Source organism: Loxodonta africana, chromosome 18 (assembly GCF_030014295.1).
Source record: "Loxodonta africana isolate mLoxAfr1 chromosome 18, mLoxAfr1.hap2, whole genome shotgun sequence".
In the NCBI taxonomy this organism is placed as follows: Eukaryota; Metazoa; Chordata; class Mammalia; order Proboscidea; family Elephantidae; genus Loxodonta; species Loxodonta africana.
Window position 1 is genome coordinate 33,178,625 of NC_087359.1, and position 14,608 is coordinate 33,193,232.

Below are 14,608 nucleotides of genomic sequence, written 5' to 3' on the forward strand. Positions count from 1 at the left end.
TGCGGGGACCACAACCGGCGGTCTAACAGCAGCAGAAATGGCGCGCTTCTCCTTGTCTTTTGCGTTTATCCGGCGCCCGCGTCTTCTAGCCGGGGCGCCTTACGGAGTAATGTCTCCTCTTCGCCGGCGAGACAGCAGCTCGGGTCCTCACGTCTGCCACACCTCTGAACAAGCCTACCGGGCGGGTTTGCCGCTCAGGCCCCCCCTGGGGTCCACCCACCGCGCTGCAGAAAATTCGGTGTTTCACCGCTTTGGGAAGCGCCGCCTCCTCTGGCCCTAGTGGGCTCTGACCACGTGTGCACAGGGACATCAAGTGGACGCTGCCACCGGGGCTCAGGGCTGGCCCTGCACATCAACCCGGGTACGGCCTATTCGTCAGCTGGAATACATACGTCGCACACCTTATACAACAGGCTCAACACCCACGGAGGCAGCAGTCAGGAAGTCAAAAGACGCCTTGCGTTGGGCGAATGTGCTGCAAAAGGCCTCTTTAAAGTGCTGAAAAGCCAAGGCGTCGCCTTGGAGACTGAGGTGCGCCTGACCCAAGCCGTGGTCTTTGCAATCGCCTCCTACGCATGCGAAAGCTGGACGACGAATAAAGAAGACCGAAAGGAGAATTGACGCCTTGGGATCTTCGTGTCGGAGAAGAATACTGGCGATACTACTACCGTGGACTGCCAAAAGAACCAACGCACCTGTCTTGGAAGAAGTACAACCAGCATGCTCCTGGAAGCAAGGACGGCGCCCACACACATACTTCGGACGCGTCGTCAGGAGGGATCAGTCCCTGGAGAAGGGCGCCATGCTTGGTAAAGTAGAGAGGGTCAGCGAAAAAGAGGGAAGACCCTCAGTGAGGTGGATCGACACAGTGGCTTAAGCACAACGACGATTGGGGGGATGGCGCCGTACGTAGGGTCGCTATGAGTCGGAACCGACCGGATGGCACCTAAGAGCAACAACAACGTACAACAGGCACACTTTTGTATTGCGCGTGCATACGTGTAACGAGATGTATGAGTGATAGAGAGCGCGAAGGACCAGAGGGGGGAGCGTGCGAGTACCTCCAGTGGTATAACGGTTACACTGGCACTCTATATACCAAGTGGAAACCCTGGGGGCCTAGTGGTTAAGCACTGCGGCTGTTCACCAAGAGCTCGGCAGTTCCCATCCGCCGGGCCCTCCTTGGCAACTCTACGGGGCGGTTCTGCTCTGTCCCGTAGGGTCGCTGTGGGTTGGAATCGACTCGATGGCAGCGGGTTTGGTTTGGGTTTTGTCTTCGTTTTTTTAATCAAGTCGGATGGTATTAGTTGGTGGTAATGCTGGAAACCCCGGTGGCGTAGTGGGTAAGTGCTATGGCTGCTGACCAAAAGGTCGGCGGTTGGAATCCGCCAGGAGCTCCTTGGAAACTCTGTGGGGCGGTTCTACTCTGTCCTATAGGGCCGCTGTGAGTCGGAATCGAGTCGAGGGCAGTGGGTTTGGTTTTTTGCTTTTAATGCTGGAGATAAGTTAGAGACGGATGCTGTAAACCCTAGACTCCAGCGACGAAGGCGTAAAACAAAGAGGTAGGGCGCGTTTTGATGAGAATGCACAGAAAGTGCAACCCTCGTCCGTTGCTGGGGGGAGCGTACCACCACGTTCGTTCCAGTTGCTTTGGAGAAGCCCGGCGGTTCCTCAGACACTCAAACAAACATGGAGTCACCGTATGACCCAGCGCTCCCCCTCCTAGGTATATATACCAGCCAACCAGTTGTTGCCGTTGAATCGATCCCAGCCCCATGACAACCCCACCTGTGTCCGAGTAGAACTGTGCTCCACGGGCGTTTCGATGACTCACCCTTTGGAGGCGGACCACCGCCAGGCCTTTCTTCCGAGGTGCCTCTGGGTGGACTCCGACTTCCAACCTTTAGGTTAGCCGTCGTCGAGTGCTTTGCACCGCCCGGGGGAATCCCGCCTTGCAAACACACCCTGCTTTTTCTTCTCCCTTCCCTGACTTTGCTCAGGCGCTTTCTTTTGCCTTGAACACCCGCCCCTTCGCCAGCTCTTCTGCCTATTGTAGTTGTTAGGTGCCCTGGAGTCAGAGCTGCCCCTCCCCCCCACCCCCCGTAGGGTTGCCTAGGCTGTTTATTGTTATGAAAGCTGCCTCTGGGTGGGCGTGAACCTCCAGGTTCCCGCTAGCAGCAAGCAGTTAAGCATTTGCACCACCCAGAGAATCCAGTGAAGGCATAAGACCACACAGGAGCTAAACTTGCTCATTGCAACAGTTTTCAAAATAGCCCAAAGGCGGAAACAGCCAACACATCCGTCAACGGACGAACGGGAAAAAACGAAACGTGGTGTATTCGTACAAGGCGGTTGTAAAAGTTTTGCACATGTTTTTCTTGTGAAGTTATTTTCCTTGAGGGTATTGTGAGGTTTACTGCTGCTTTTTCCAATCCCCTGTATGTCTTTTCTCCTTCTCCTTCCTCTTCACTTTCTCCTTTTCCTTCTTCTCCTCCTCCTCCTCCTCCTTCCTCTCCTTCTCCTTATCCTCTTCTTCCTCCTACTCCTCCTTCACCTCCTTCTTCTACTGCCTTGTCGCCCTGGTTCCCTAGTCCAATGTTGAGTAGACCTGGTGCAAACCTGACTTTCTTGCCTTGTTGTTGATCGTACAGGAAAGATATTCAGTCTTTCACCATGAGGTATGTCAACTCTAGATTTTCTTAGCTGCCCGTTATCGGGTAGACGTTCCATTTTACTCCAAACTTGGTTGTTTTTTAAATCATGAATTGGTGTTGAATTTCGTCAAATGCTTTTTCTATACCCCTCGAGATGAGCAAGGAGCCCCGGTGGCACAACACTTAGGTGCTTGGGCTGCTAACCACAAGGTTGGCAGTTCGAACCCGCCCAGCAGCTCCTTGGGAGAACGACCTGGCAAACCGCTCTCATAAAGATGATAGCCTAGGAAAGCCTATGGGGCAGTTCTCTGTCACATGGGGTCGGTTATGAGTCGAAATCGACTGGATGTCACCTAACGACAGCAATAACAACTTTGAGGTAATTTCTTCCTTTTTAGTCTGTTAACGTAGTGCATTACATTGATCTTAAAAGTTAAAGTAACTTCGGACCGAATCCTGGTTTCGGGTCCGGCATGTCAACGGCTCTGAACCACCAGTCCTGTCCTCACCACAAGAAAAAACTGAAAAAGTGGACATCAACGACTCGTTTTACACCCATCAGGGAATAGAGTTCGCGGGGCAAATTATCGTCCAGAAAACCGGAGAGGCACACACGCCAATACAAAGAATCACCGCTGCCTCTGGGCCTAACATCGGGGCTTTGCCAGGGATTACAGCTTGAGAGAACATCAGTTCCTTTGACCTGGTACGTGATGGCCGGCTTTCAACAAAAGATTGCGAGGGAAAAACAAAACAAAACAGTCCAAAGAGACAGGGCAGGCATCAGAAACAGAGTCCGATATTGCAGATTTGGGCAATATCAGATCGAGATTTATAATAACTATGATTACTACGCTCTAATGGAAATGTCAGCAGAGAGGCCGAAACTCTTAAGTATCAAAAGAAAATCTAGAAAGAAAGACGAAACAAAACCTTGTAACAGGGATGAAGAATGTTCATCCGTAGACCGGACATGGCTGAGGAAAGAATCAGTGAGCGTGGAGACATGTCAATAGAAACTCCCCCAAACGGAAAAGTAAGCAGAAGAAAAGACTGAGGAAAAAGAGGAGCATCCAGGAACCGTGGGACAACCACAAGTGATGTAACAAACGAGCCATGGAAAGACCGGAAGGAGAAGAAAGAGAGAACGGAACAGAAGAGATACGTAATGGAATGTCACGTAATGTAATAACGTAATAATGGCTGATACCTGTCCAGAACTGTCCGTAGGGACCAAAGCATAGGGGGCTGAGAGAACACCGAGCAGGAGAAACAAAACCAGAACAAAACCAATCGAAAGCCTAAACCTAGGCACATCATATTCCATTCAAACTGCAGAAAATTGAAGGTAAAATCTTGAAAGAAGCCAAAACACAAACAAACAAACGAAAAGCCACCTTAGCTATAAAGGAACAAGGGTAAGAGTTACATCAGACTTCTCTTCATAAACCGTGCAAGCGAGGAGAGAGTGGAGCGACATATTTAAAGTCTTGAAAGGAAAGACAGCAACCTAGAATTCTGTGCCCCAGGATTTAAAGACTTTCCCAGTCAAACACAACTTGCGGGAATTGTTGGCACTAGACCCGCCCTGCAAGAAATGCTAAAAGGAGTTCTTCAGGGAGAAGGAAAATTACATAGATCCGAGACTCGGATGGACAGAAAGAAAGGAAGAGCGTTCGAGAAGAAATAACATGAGGGTAAAACCGAATATTCTATTTTTTCTTGTGCTTAACCGATCTCGCATAACCATTTATTTAAAATAATAATAGTGGCAACGCTCTACTGGATGATTATAGCTTATGGATAAGTGAGATGTATGACAGCAATGCTAGGAGGGACGGGGGCGCGGTGGGTGTTCTCTTTCTCTCTGCGGTGGTCCTCAACGTCCATCTTCCCTGACTGCCCCCGACCCCAGCCTGGAGTTCAGCTTCGAGTGGCATACCACCCACTCCCTCACCTCCTTCCCGCCATCGGTCCAGCCGCGGGTCTCCCGTCCTACTGCGCACCCGCTCATTCCTTGGGGATTTTAGCTGCCGGCTCACTGTCTCTCGCCGACTTACTCCTGTCGCGATTCCCGGTGATGGCAACACCCGCGCAGATGATCCTTCCAACACCCTGGCCTGATCTCAGCTCCTTAACCTTGACCCCCATACTATAATCTACGGCCCGTGTTCAGATTTCGCCAATCATCTCAACAGAGCCCCTTACTGCCATTTGTTTTCCTGGCCCAGGAGCCAGTCCGGGATCACTTGTTGCGTTTGGTTGGCATGTCCCTCTAAGTCTCTGTGGGGCGGAGGCTTTAACTTTGCCCAAAGCATTTGGTCTTTATCCTTGGTCCCTGAGAGATGATAGCCTCTAAAACGTTGGGACCGTGCCCCAGTGAGTGAAGTGTCTTGGATGAGGGCTCCAGACCACACCACCTAATGAGGTGCCTCTTTGGTGGGGGTTGGCCAGGCCAGAAGGACTCAGTTGACTGCAGGGCGCGGGGCGGGGGGTGGGGTGGGGGGGTGGGGAGGCACGATTCAATCAATCCTGCCTGCTTAATGAGGCTTCGATAAAGGCTCTGGACTCGGAAGCTCCCCGGGCTTCCCGGTTGGTGAAAGGCATCCATGCAGGGGCGAGGGTAGCGCATCCCTTTTTGGCACGTGGAAGCTCCGCGTTGGGAACGCTCCCAGGCCTCAGGCTCTGCGTCTCTTCGTTTGTATCCTTTTTGCTGTAATAAAACTGTAATCCTAAGCAGAGCGCTTTCCCGAGTTCTGTGAGTCGTTGTAGCAAATTACCAAACCTGAGGGAGTAGTGGGAGCTAGCAGGCCGGAAGTGAGAGGGAGCCCCTGGGGCCCCCGGAGCTTACCGCTTGGCATCCCGACCCGGGGTAGTGGGAAAACTCCCAATTTGTAGCGGGCAGGTCAGCCTCAGCCACCCCGGCCTCCCACGCTCTTCCTCGGGAACCTCCTTAGGGCGTCTGAACTGGTGGCTCCTTGTGCCTGGAATGCTCCTCCCCTCGCAGGAGAGGACTGGATTTACCGCGAAGCTGTGTCCTCCCCACGGAGGGCCCCGTACCCAGGAGTCGCCGGTCCACCCGGTGAACCTGTCATCGCCTGCATTGCCCGGGGGACTGTACTCTGGCGACGCCCACCAAGAAGAAAAGAAGAAAATTAATGGTAAATAAATCCTCATCATCATAAAAGAGAGGGAGGGAGAGAGAGAAGGTGAAATCGAGATACGTGTGTGTACACTTATCCGTATATGTCTATATACATACGTGTGTGGAGGTGGTATACGGTTAGGAGGACACTGGGAAACCCTTTCAGCGTAGCTGTGCGTTTAAGGATTTGAAAGAAAAACCTCATAGAGCGGTTTGCGTCTTGCTCGTCCTGGGTTTTTCCTCCTTTTTCCCAGGGCGACGCGGCTGAAGGAGCTGTCCCACCCCATCCTCTCTGTTGATTTACGTGCGGCTGGGTTTGGGTTTGGGTTTGGGTTCCAAGGCGAGGGGGCGGTCCCGCCGAGCCGGAGAAGGCCCGTGTGGGCGGTTCATGCAAATGAGAAATGTCTGTTTCGCCCGGAAGCTAGGGGAGCTGAAAAGTTAAAAGGTGCAAAAGGCCCCAATAAGTATCAACCTGCCAAGCCACGTATTCGCTGAGGTTCTGACAGCAGAACGGTGGCAAAAGTAGGAGAGCGGGTGAGTCCTGGGTTGAGGCTGTGTGTGCTCACCGTGAGCTGAAGATGTGTGAGGGGAGCAGTGCCCCGGCGAGGGGGGCGGAGCCCGGCATCGCTTCTCGGCCTTTTGGCTAAGATCAAGTGTAGTATCTGTTCTTATCAGTTTAATATCTGATACGTCCTCTATCCGAGGACAATATATTAAATGGATTTTTGGAGCTGGGAGTTGGAATAGGAGCTTGCTCCGTCCACTCCACGCATCGACCTGGTATTGCAGTACCTCCAGGAACGGTGCACCCCCCTGCGGGGACCACAACCGGCGGTCTAACAGCAGCAGAAATGGCGCGCTTCTCCTTGTCTTTTGCGTTTATCCGGCGCCCGCGTCTTCTAGCCGGGGCGCCTTACGGAGTAATGTCTCCTCTTCGCCGGCGAGACAGCAGCTCGGGTCCTCACGTCTGCCACACCTCTGAACAAGCCTACCGGGCGGGTTTGCCGCTCAGGCCCCCCCTGGGGTCCACCCACCGCGCTGCAGAAAATTCGGTGTTTCACCGCTTTGGGAAGCGCCGCCTCCTCTGGCCCTAGTGGGCTCTGACCACGTGTGCACAGGGACATCAAGTGGACGCTGCCACCGGGGCTCAGGGCTGGCCCTGCACATCAACCCGGGTACGGCCTATTCGTCAGCTGGAATACATACGTCGCACACCTTATACAACAGGCTCAACACCCACGGAGGCAGCAGTCAGGAAGTCAAAAGACGCCTTGCGTTGGGCGAATGTGCTGCAAAAGGCCTCTTTAAAGTGCTGAAAAGCCAAGGCGTCGCCTTGGAGACTGAGGTGCGCCTGACCCAAGCCGTGGTCTTTGCAATCGCCTCCTACGCATGCGAAAGCTGGACGACGAATAAAGAAGACCGAAAGGAGAATTGACGCCTTGGGATCTTCGTGTCGGAGAAGAATACTGGCGATACTACTACCGTGGACTGCCAAAAGAACCAACGCACCTGTCTTGGAAGAAGTACAACCAGCATGCTCCTGGAAGCAAGGACGGCGCCCACACACATACTTCGGACGCGTCGTCAGGAGGGATCAGTCCCTGGAGAAGGGCGCCATGCTTGGTAAAGTAGAGAGGGTCAGCGAAAAAGAGGGAAGACCCTCAGTGAGGTGGATCGACACAGTGGCTTAAGCACAACGACGATTGGGGGGATGGCGCCGTACGTAGGGTCGCTATGAGTCGGAACCGACCGGATGGCACCTAAGAGCAACAACAACGTACAACAGGCACACTTTTGTATTGCGCGTGCATACGTGTAACGAGATGTATGAGTGATAGAGAGCGCGAAGGACCAGAGGGGGGAGCGTGCGAGTACCTCCAGTGGTATAACGGTTACACTGGCACTCTATATACCAAGTGGAAACCCTGGGGGCCTAGTGGTTAAGCACTGCGGCTGTTCACCAAGAGCTCGGCAGTTCCCATCCGCCGGGCCCTCCTTGGCAACTCTACGGGGCGGTTCTGCTCTGTCCCGTAGGGTCGCTGTGGGTTGGAATCGACTCGATGGCAGCGGGTTTGGTTTGGGTTTTGTCTTCGTTTTTTTAATCAAGTCGGATGGTATTAGTTGGTGGTAATGCTGGAAACCCCGGTGGCGTAGTGGGTAAGTGCTATGGCTGCTGACCAAAAGGTCGGCGGTTGGAATCCGCCAGGAGCTCCTTGGAAACTCTGTGGGGCGGTTCTACTCTGTCCTATAGGGCCGCTGTGAGTCGGAATCGAGTCGAGGGCAGTGGGTTTGGTTTTTTGCTTTTAATGCTGGAGATAAGTTAGAGACGGATGCTGTAAACCCTAGACTCCAGCGACGAAGGCGTAAAACAAAGAGGTAGGGCGCGTTTTGATGAGAATGCACAGAAAGTGCAACCCTCGTCCGTTGCTGGGGGGAGCGTACCACCACGTTCGTTCCAGTTGCTTTGGAGAAGCCCGGCGGTTCCTCAGACACTCAAACAAACATGGAGTCACCGTATGACCCAGCGCTCCCCCTCCTAGGTATATATACCAGCCAACCAGTTGTTGCCGTTGAATCGATCCCAGCCCCATGACAACCCCACCTGTGTCCGAGTAGAACTGTGCTCCACGGGCGTTTCGATGACTCACCCTTTGGAGGCGGACCACCGCCAGGCCTTTCTTCCGAGGTGCCTCTGGGTGGACTCCGACTTCCAACCTTTAGGTTAGCCGTCGTCGAGTGCTTTGCACCGCCCGGGGGAATCCCGCCTTGCAAACACACCCTGCTTTTTCTTCTCCCTTCCCTGACTTTGCTCAGGCGCTTTCTTTTGCCTTGAACACCCGCCCCTTCGCCAGCTCTTCTGCCTATTGTAGTTGTTAGGTGCCCTGGAGTCAGAGCTGCCCCTCCCCCCCACCCCCCGTAGGGTTGCCTAGGCTGTTTATTGTTATGAAAGCTGCCTCTGGGTGGGCGTGAACCTCCAGGTTCCCGCTAGCAGCAAGCAGTTAAGCATTTGCACCACCCAGAGAATCCAGTGAAGGCATAAGACCACACAGGAGCTAAACTCGCTCATTGCAACAGTTTTCAAAATAGCCCAAAGGCGGAAACAGCCAACACATCCGTCAACGGACGAACGGGAAAAAACGAAACGTGGTGTATTCGTACAAGGCGGTTGTAAAAGTTTTGCACATGTTTTTCTTGTGAAGTTATTTTCCTTGAGGGTATTGTGAGGTTTACTGCTGCTTTTTCCAATCCCCTGTATGTCTTTTCTCCTTCTCCTTCCTCTTCACTTTCTCCTTTTCCTTCTTCTCCTCCTCCTTCCTCTCCTTCTCCTTATCCTCTTCTTCCTCCTACTCCTCCTTCACCTCCTTCTTCTACTGCCTTGTCGCCCTGGTTCCCTAGTCCAATGTTGAGTAGACCTGGTGCAAACCTGACTTTCTTGCCTTGTTGTTGATCGTACAGGAAAGATATTCAGTCTTTCACCATGAGGTATGTCAACTCTAGATTTTCTTAGCTGCCCGTTATCGGGTAGACGTTCCATTTTACTCCAAACTTGGTTGTTTTTTAAATCATGAATTGGTGTTGAATTTCGTCAAATGCTTTTTCTATACCCCTCGAGATGAGCAAGGAGCCCCGGTGGCACAACACTTAGGTGCTTGGGCTGCTAACCACAAGGTTGGCAGTTCGAACCCGCCCAGCAGCTCCTTGGGAGAACGACCTGGCAAACCGCTCTCATAAAGATGATAGCCTAGGAAAGCCTATGGGGCAGTTCTCTGTCACATGGGGTCGGTTATGAGTCGAAATCGACTGGATGTCACCTAACGACAGCAATAACAACTTTGAGGTAATTTCTTCCTTTTTAGTCTGTTAACGTAGTGCATTACATTGATCTTAAAAGTTAAAGTAACTTCGGACCGAATCCTGGTTTCGGGTCCGGCATGTCAACGGCTCTGAACCACCAGTCCTGTCCTCACCACAAGAAAAAACTGAAAAAGTGGACATCAACGACTCGTTTTACACCCATCAGGGAATAGAGTTCGCGGGGCAAATTATCGTCCAGAAAACCGGAGAGGCACACACGCCAATACAAAGAATCACCGCTGCCTCTGGGCCTAACATCGGGGCTTTGCCAGGGATTACAGCTTGAGAGAACATCAGTTCCTTTGACCTGGTACGTGATGGCCGGCTTTCAACAAAAGATTGCGAGGGAAAAACAAAACAAAACAGTCCAAAGAGACAGGGCAGGCATCAGAAACAGAGTCCGATATTGCAGATTTGGGCAATATCAGATCGAGATTTATAATAACTATGATTACTACGCTCTAATGGAAATGTCAGCAGAGAGGCCGAAACTCTTAAGTATCAAAAGAAAATCTAGAAAGAAAGACGAAACAAAACCTTGTAACAGGGATGAAGAATGTTCATCCGTAGACCGGACATGGCTGAGGAAAGAATCAGTGAGCGTGGAGACATGTCAATAGAAACTCCCCCAAACGGAAAAGTAAGCAGAAGAAAAGACTGAGGAAAAAGAGGAGCATCCAGGAACCGTGGGACAACCACAAGTGATGTAACAAACGAGCCATGGAAAGACCGGAAGGAGAAGAAAGAGAGAACGGAACAGAAGAGATACGTAATGGAATGTCACGTAATGTAATAACGTAATAATGGCTGATACCTGTCCAGAACTGTCCGTAGGGACCAAAGCATAGGGGGCTGAGAGAACACCGAGCAGGAGAAACAAAACCAGAACAAAACCAATCGAAAGCCTAAACCTAGGCACATCATATTCCATTCAAACTGCAGAAAATTGAAGGTAAAATCTTGAAAGAAGCCAAAACACAAACAAACAAACGAAAAGCCACCTTAGCTATAAAGGAACAAGGGTAAGAGTTACATCAGACTTCTCTTCATAAACCGTGCAAGCGAGGAGAGAGTGGAGCGACATATTTAAAGTCTTGAAAGGAAAGACAGCAACCTAGAATTCTGTGCCCCAGGATTTAAAGACTTTCCCAGTCAAACACAACTTGCGGGAATTGTTGGCACTAGACCCGCCCTGCAAGAAATGCTAAAAGGAGTTCTTCAGGGAGAAGGAAAATTACATAGATCCGAGACTCGGATGGACAGAAAGAAAGGAAGAGCGTTCGAGAAGAAATAACATGAGGGTAAAACCGAATATTCTATTTTTTCTTGTGCTTAACCGATCTCGCATAACCATTTATTTAAAATAATAATAGTGGCAACGCTCTACTGGATGATTATAGCTTATGGATAAGTGAGATGTATGACAGCAATGCTAGGAGGGACGGGGGCGCGGTGGGTGTTCTCTTTCTCTCTGCGGTGGTCCTCAACGTCCATCTTCCCTGACTGCCCCCGACCCCAGCCTGGAGTTCAGCTTCGAGTGGCATACCACCCACTCCCTCACCTCCTTCCCGCCATCGGTCCAGCCGCGGGTCTCCCGTCCTACTGCGCACCCGCTCATTCCTTGGGGATTTTAGCTGCCGGCTCACTGTCTCTCGCCGACTTACTCCTGTCGCGATTCCCGGTGATGGCAACACCCGCGCAGATGATCCTTCCAACACCCTGGCCTGATCTCAGCTCCTTAACCTTGACCCCCATACTATAATCTACGGCCCGTGTTCAGATTTCGCCAATCATCTCAACAGAGCCCCTTACTGCCATTTGTTTTCCTGGCCCAGGAGCCAGTCCGGGATCACTTGTTGCGTTTGGTTGGCATGTCCCTCTAAGTCTCTGTGGGGCGGAGGCTTTAACTTTGCCCAAAGCATTTGGTCTTTATCCTTGGTCCCTGAGAGATGATAGCCTCTAAAACGTTGGGACCGTGCCCCAGTGAGTGAAGTGTCTTGGATGAGGGCTCCAGACCACACCACCTAATGAGGTGCCTCTTTGGTGGGGGTTGGCCAGGCCAGAAGGACTCAGTTGACTGCAGGGCGCGGGGCGGGGGGTGGGGTGGGGGGGTGGGGAGGCACGATTCAATCAATCCTGCCTGCTTAATGAGGCTTCGATAAAGGCTCTGGACTCGGAAGCTCCCCGGGCTTCCCGGTTGGTGAAAGGCATCCATGCAGGGGCGAGGGTAGCGCATCCCTTTTTGGCACGTGGAAGCTCCGCGTTGGGAACGCTCCCAGGCCTCAGGCTCTGCGTCTCTTCGTTTGTATCCTTTTTGCTGTAATAAAACTGTAATCCTAAGCAGAGCGCTTTCCCGAGTTCTGTGAGTCGTTGTAGCAAATTACCAAACCTGAGGGAGTAGTGGGAGCTAGCAGGCCGGAAGTGAGAGGGAGCCCCTGGGGCCCCCGGAGCTTACCGCTTGGCATCCCGACCCGGGGTAGTGGGAAAACTCCCAATTTGTAGCGGGCAGGTCAGCCTCAGCCACCCCGGCCTCCCACGCTCTTCCTCGGGAACCTCCTTAGGGCGTCTGAACTGGTGGCTCCTTGTGCCTGGAATGCTCCTCCCCTCGCAGGAGAGGACTGGATTTACCGCGAAGCTGTGTCCTCCCCACGGAGGGCCCCGTACCCAGGAGTCGCCGGTCCACCCGGTGAACCTGTCATCGCCTGCATTGCCCGGGGGACTGTACTCTGGCGACGCCCACCAAGAAGAAAAGAAGAAAATTAATGGTAAATAAATCCTCATCATCATAAAAGAGAGGGAGGGAGAGAGAGAAGGTGAAATCGAGATACGTGTGTGTACACTTATCCGTATATGTCTATATACATACGTGTGTGGAGGTGGTATACGGTTAGGAGGACACTGTGAAACCCTTTCAGCGTAGCTGTGCGTTTAAGGATTTGAAAGAAAAACCTCATAGAGCGGTTTGCGTCTTGCTCGTCCTGGGTTTTTCCTCCTTTTTCCCAGGGCGACGCGGCTGAAGGAGCTGTCCCACCCCATCCTCTCTGTTGATTTACGTGCGGCTGGGTTTGGGTTTGGGTTTGGGTTCCAAGGCGAGGGGGCGGTCCCGCCGAGCCGGAGAAGGCCCGTGTGGGCGGTTCATGCAAATGAGAAATGTCTGTTTCGCCCGGAAGCTAGGGGAGCTGAAAAGTTAAAAGGTGCAAAAGGCCCCAATAAGTATCAACCTGCCAAGCCACGTATTCGCTGAGGTTCTGACAGCAGAACGGTGGCAAAAGTAGGAGAGCGGGTGAGTCCTGGGTTGAGGCTGTGTGTGCTCACCGTGAGCTGAAGATGTGTGAGGGGAGCAGTGCCCCGGCGAGGGGGGCGGAGCCCGGCATCGCTTCTCGGCCTTTTGGCTAAGATCAAGTGTAGTATCTGTTCTTATCAGTTTAATATCTGATACGTCCTCTATCCGAGGACAATATATTAAATGGATTTTTGGAGCTGGGAGTTGGAATAGGAGCTTGCTCCGTCCACTCCACGCATCGACCTGGTATTGCAGTACCTCCAGGAACGGTGCACCCCCCTGCGGGGACCACAACCGGCGGTCTAACAGCAGCAGAAATGGCGCGCTTCTCCTTGTCTTTTGCGTTTATCCGGCGCCCGCGTCTTCTAGCCGGGGCGCCTTACGGAGTAATGTCTCCTCTTCGCCGGCGAGACAGCAGCTCGGGTCCTCACGTCTGCCACACCTCTGAACAAGCCTACCGGGCGGGTTTGCCGCTCAGGCCCCCCCTGGGGTCCACCCACCGCGCTGCAGAAAATTCGGTGTTTCACCGCTTTGGGAAGCGCCGCCTCCTCTGGCCCTAGTGGGCTCTGACCACGTGTGCACAGGGACATCAAGTGGACGCTGCCACCGGGGCTCAGGGCTGGCCCTGCACATCAACCCGGGTACGGCCTATTCGTCAGCTGGAATACATACGTCGCACACCTTATACAACAGGCTCAACACCCACGGAGGCAGCAGTCAGGAAGTCAAAAGACGCCTTGCGTTGGGCGAATGTGCTGCAAAAGGCCTCTTTAAAGTGCTGAAAAGCCAAGGCGTCGCCTTGGAGACTGAGGTGCGCCTGACCCAAGCCGTGGTCTTTGCAATCGCCTCCTACGCATGCGAAAGCTGGACGACGAATAAAGAAGACCGAAAGGAGAATTGACGCCTTGGGATCTTCGTGTCGGAGAAGAATACTGGCGATACTACTACCGTGGACTGCCAAAAGAACCAACGCACCTGTCTTGGAAGAAGTACAACCAGCATGCTCCTGGAAGCAAGGACGGCGCCCACACACATACTTCGGACGCGTCGTCAGGAGGGATCAGTCCCTGGAGAAGGGCGCCATGCTTGGTAAAGTAGAGAGGGTCAGCGAAAAAGAGGGAAGACCCTCAGTGAGGTGGATCGACACAGTGGCTTAAGCACAACGACGATTGGGGGGATGGCGCCGTACGTAGGGTCGCTATGAGTCGGAACCGACCGGATGGCACCTAAGAGCAACAACAACGTACAACAGGCACACTTTTGTATTGCGCGTGCATACGTGTAACGAGATGTATGAGTGATAGAGAGCGCGAAGGACCAGAGGGGGGAGCGTGCGAGTACCTCCAGTGGTATAACGGTTACACTGGCACTCTATATACCAAGTGGAAACCCTGGGGGCCTAGTGGTTAAGCACTGCGGCTGTTCACCAAGAGCTCGGCAGTTCCCATCCGCCGGGCCCTCCTTGGCAACTCTACGGGGCGGTTCTGCTCTGTCCCGTAGGGTCGCTGTGGGTTGGAATCGACTCGATGGCAGCGGGTTTGGTTTGGGTTTTGTCTTCGTTTTTTTAATCAAGTCGGATGGTATTAGTTGGTGGTAATGCTGGAAACCCCGGTGGCGTAGTGGGTAAGTGCTATGGCTGCTGACCAAAAGGTCGGCGGTTGGAATCCGCCA

The 14,608-nt window shown here is 52.8% G+C and overlaps 2 non-coding genes across 2 annotated transcripts; both read left to right on the top strand.

Moving 5' to 3' along the window:
* Window positions 1-6,422: 6,422 nt before the first annotated feature.
* LOC135228168 (U2 spliceosomal RNA) lies at window positions 6,423-6,613 on the top strand. Its single transcript, XR_010318498.1, has one exon. It is a non-coding gene; the product is annotated as a U2 spliceosomal RNA (small nuclear RNA).
* Window positions 6,614-13,026: 6,413 nt separating this feature from the next.
* On the top strand, window positions 13,027-13,217 carry LOC135228169 (U2 spliceosomal RNA). The gene has a single exon (XR_010318499.1). It is a non-coding gene; the product is annotated as a U2 spliceosomal RNA (small nuclear RNA).
* The last annotated feature ends 1,391 nt before the right edge of the window (window positions 13,218-14,608 follow it).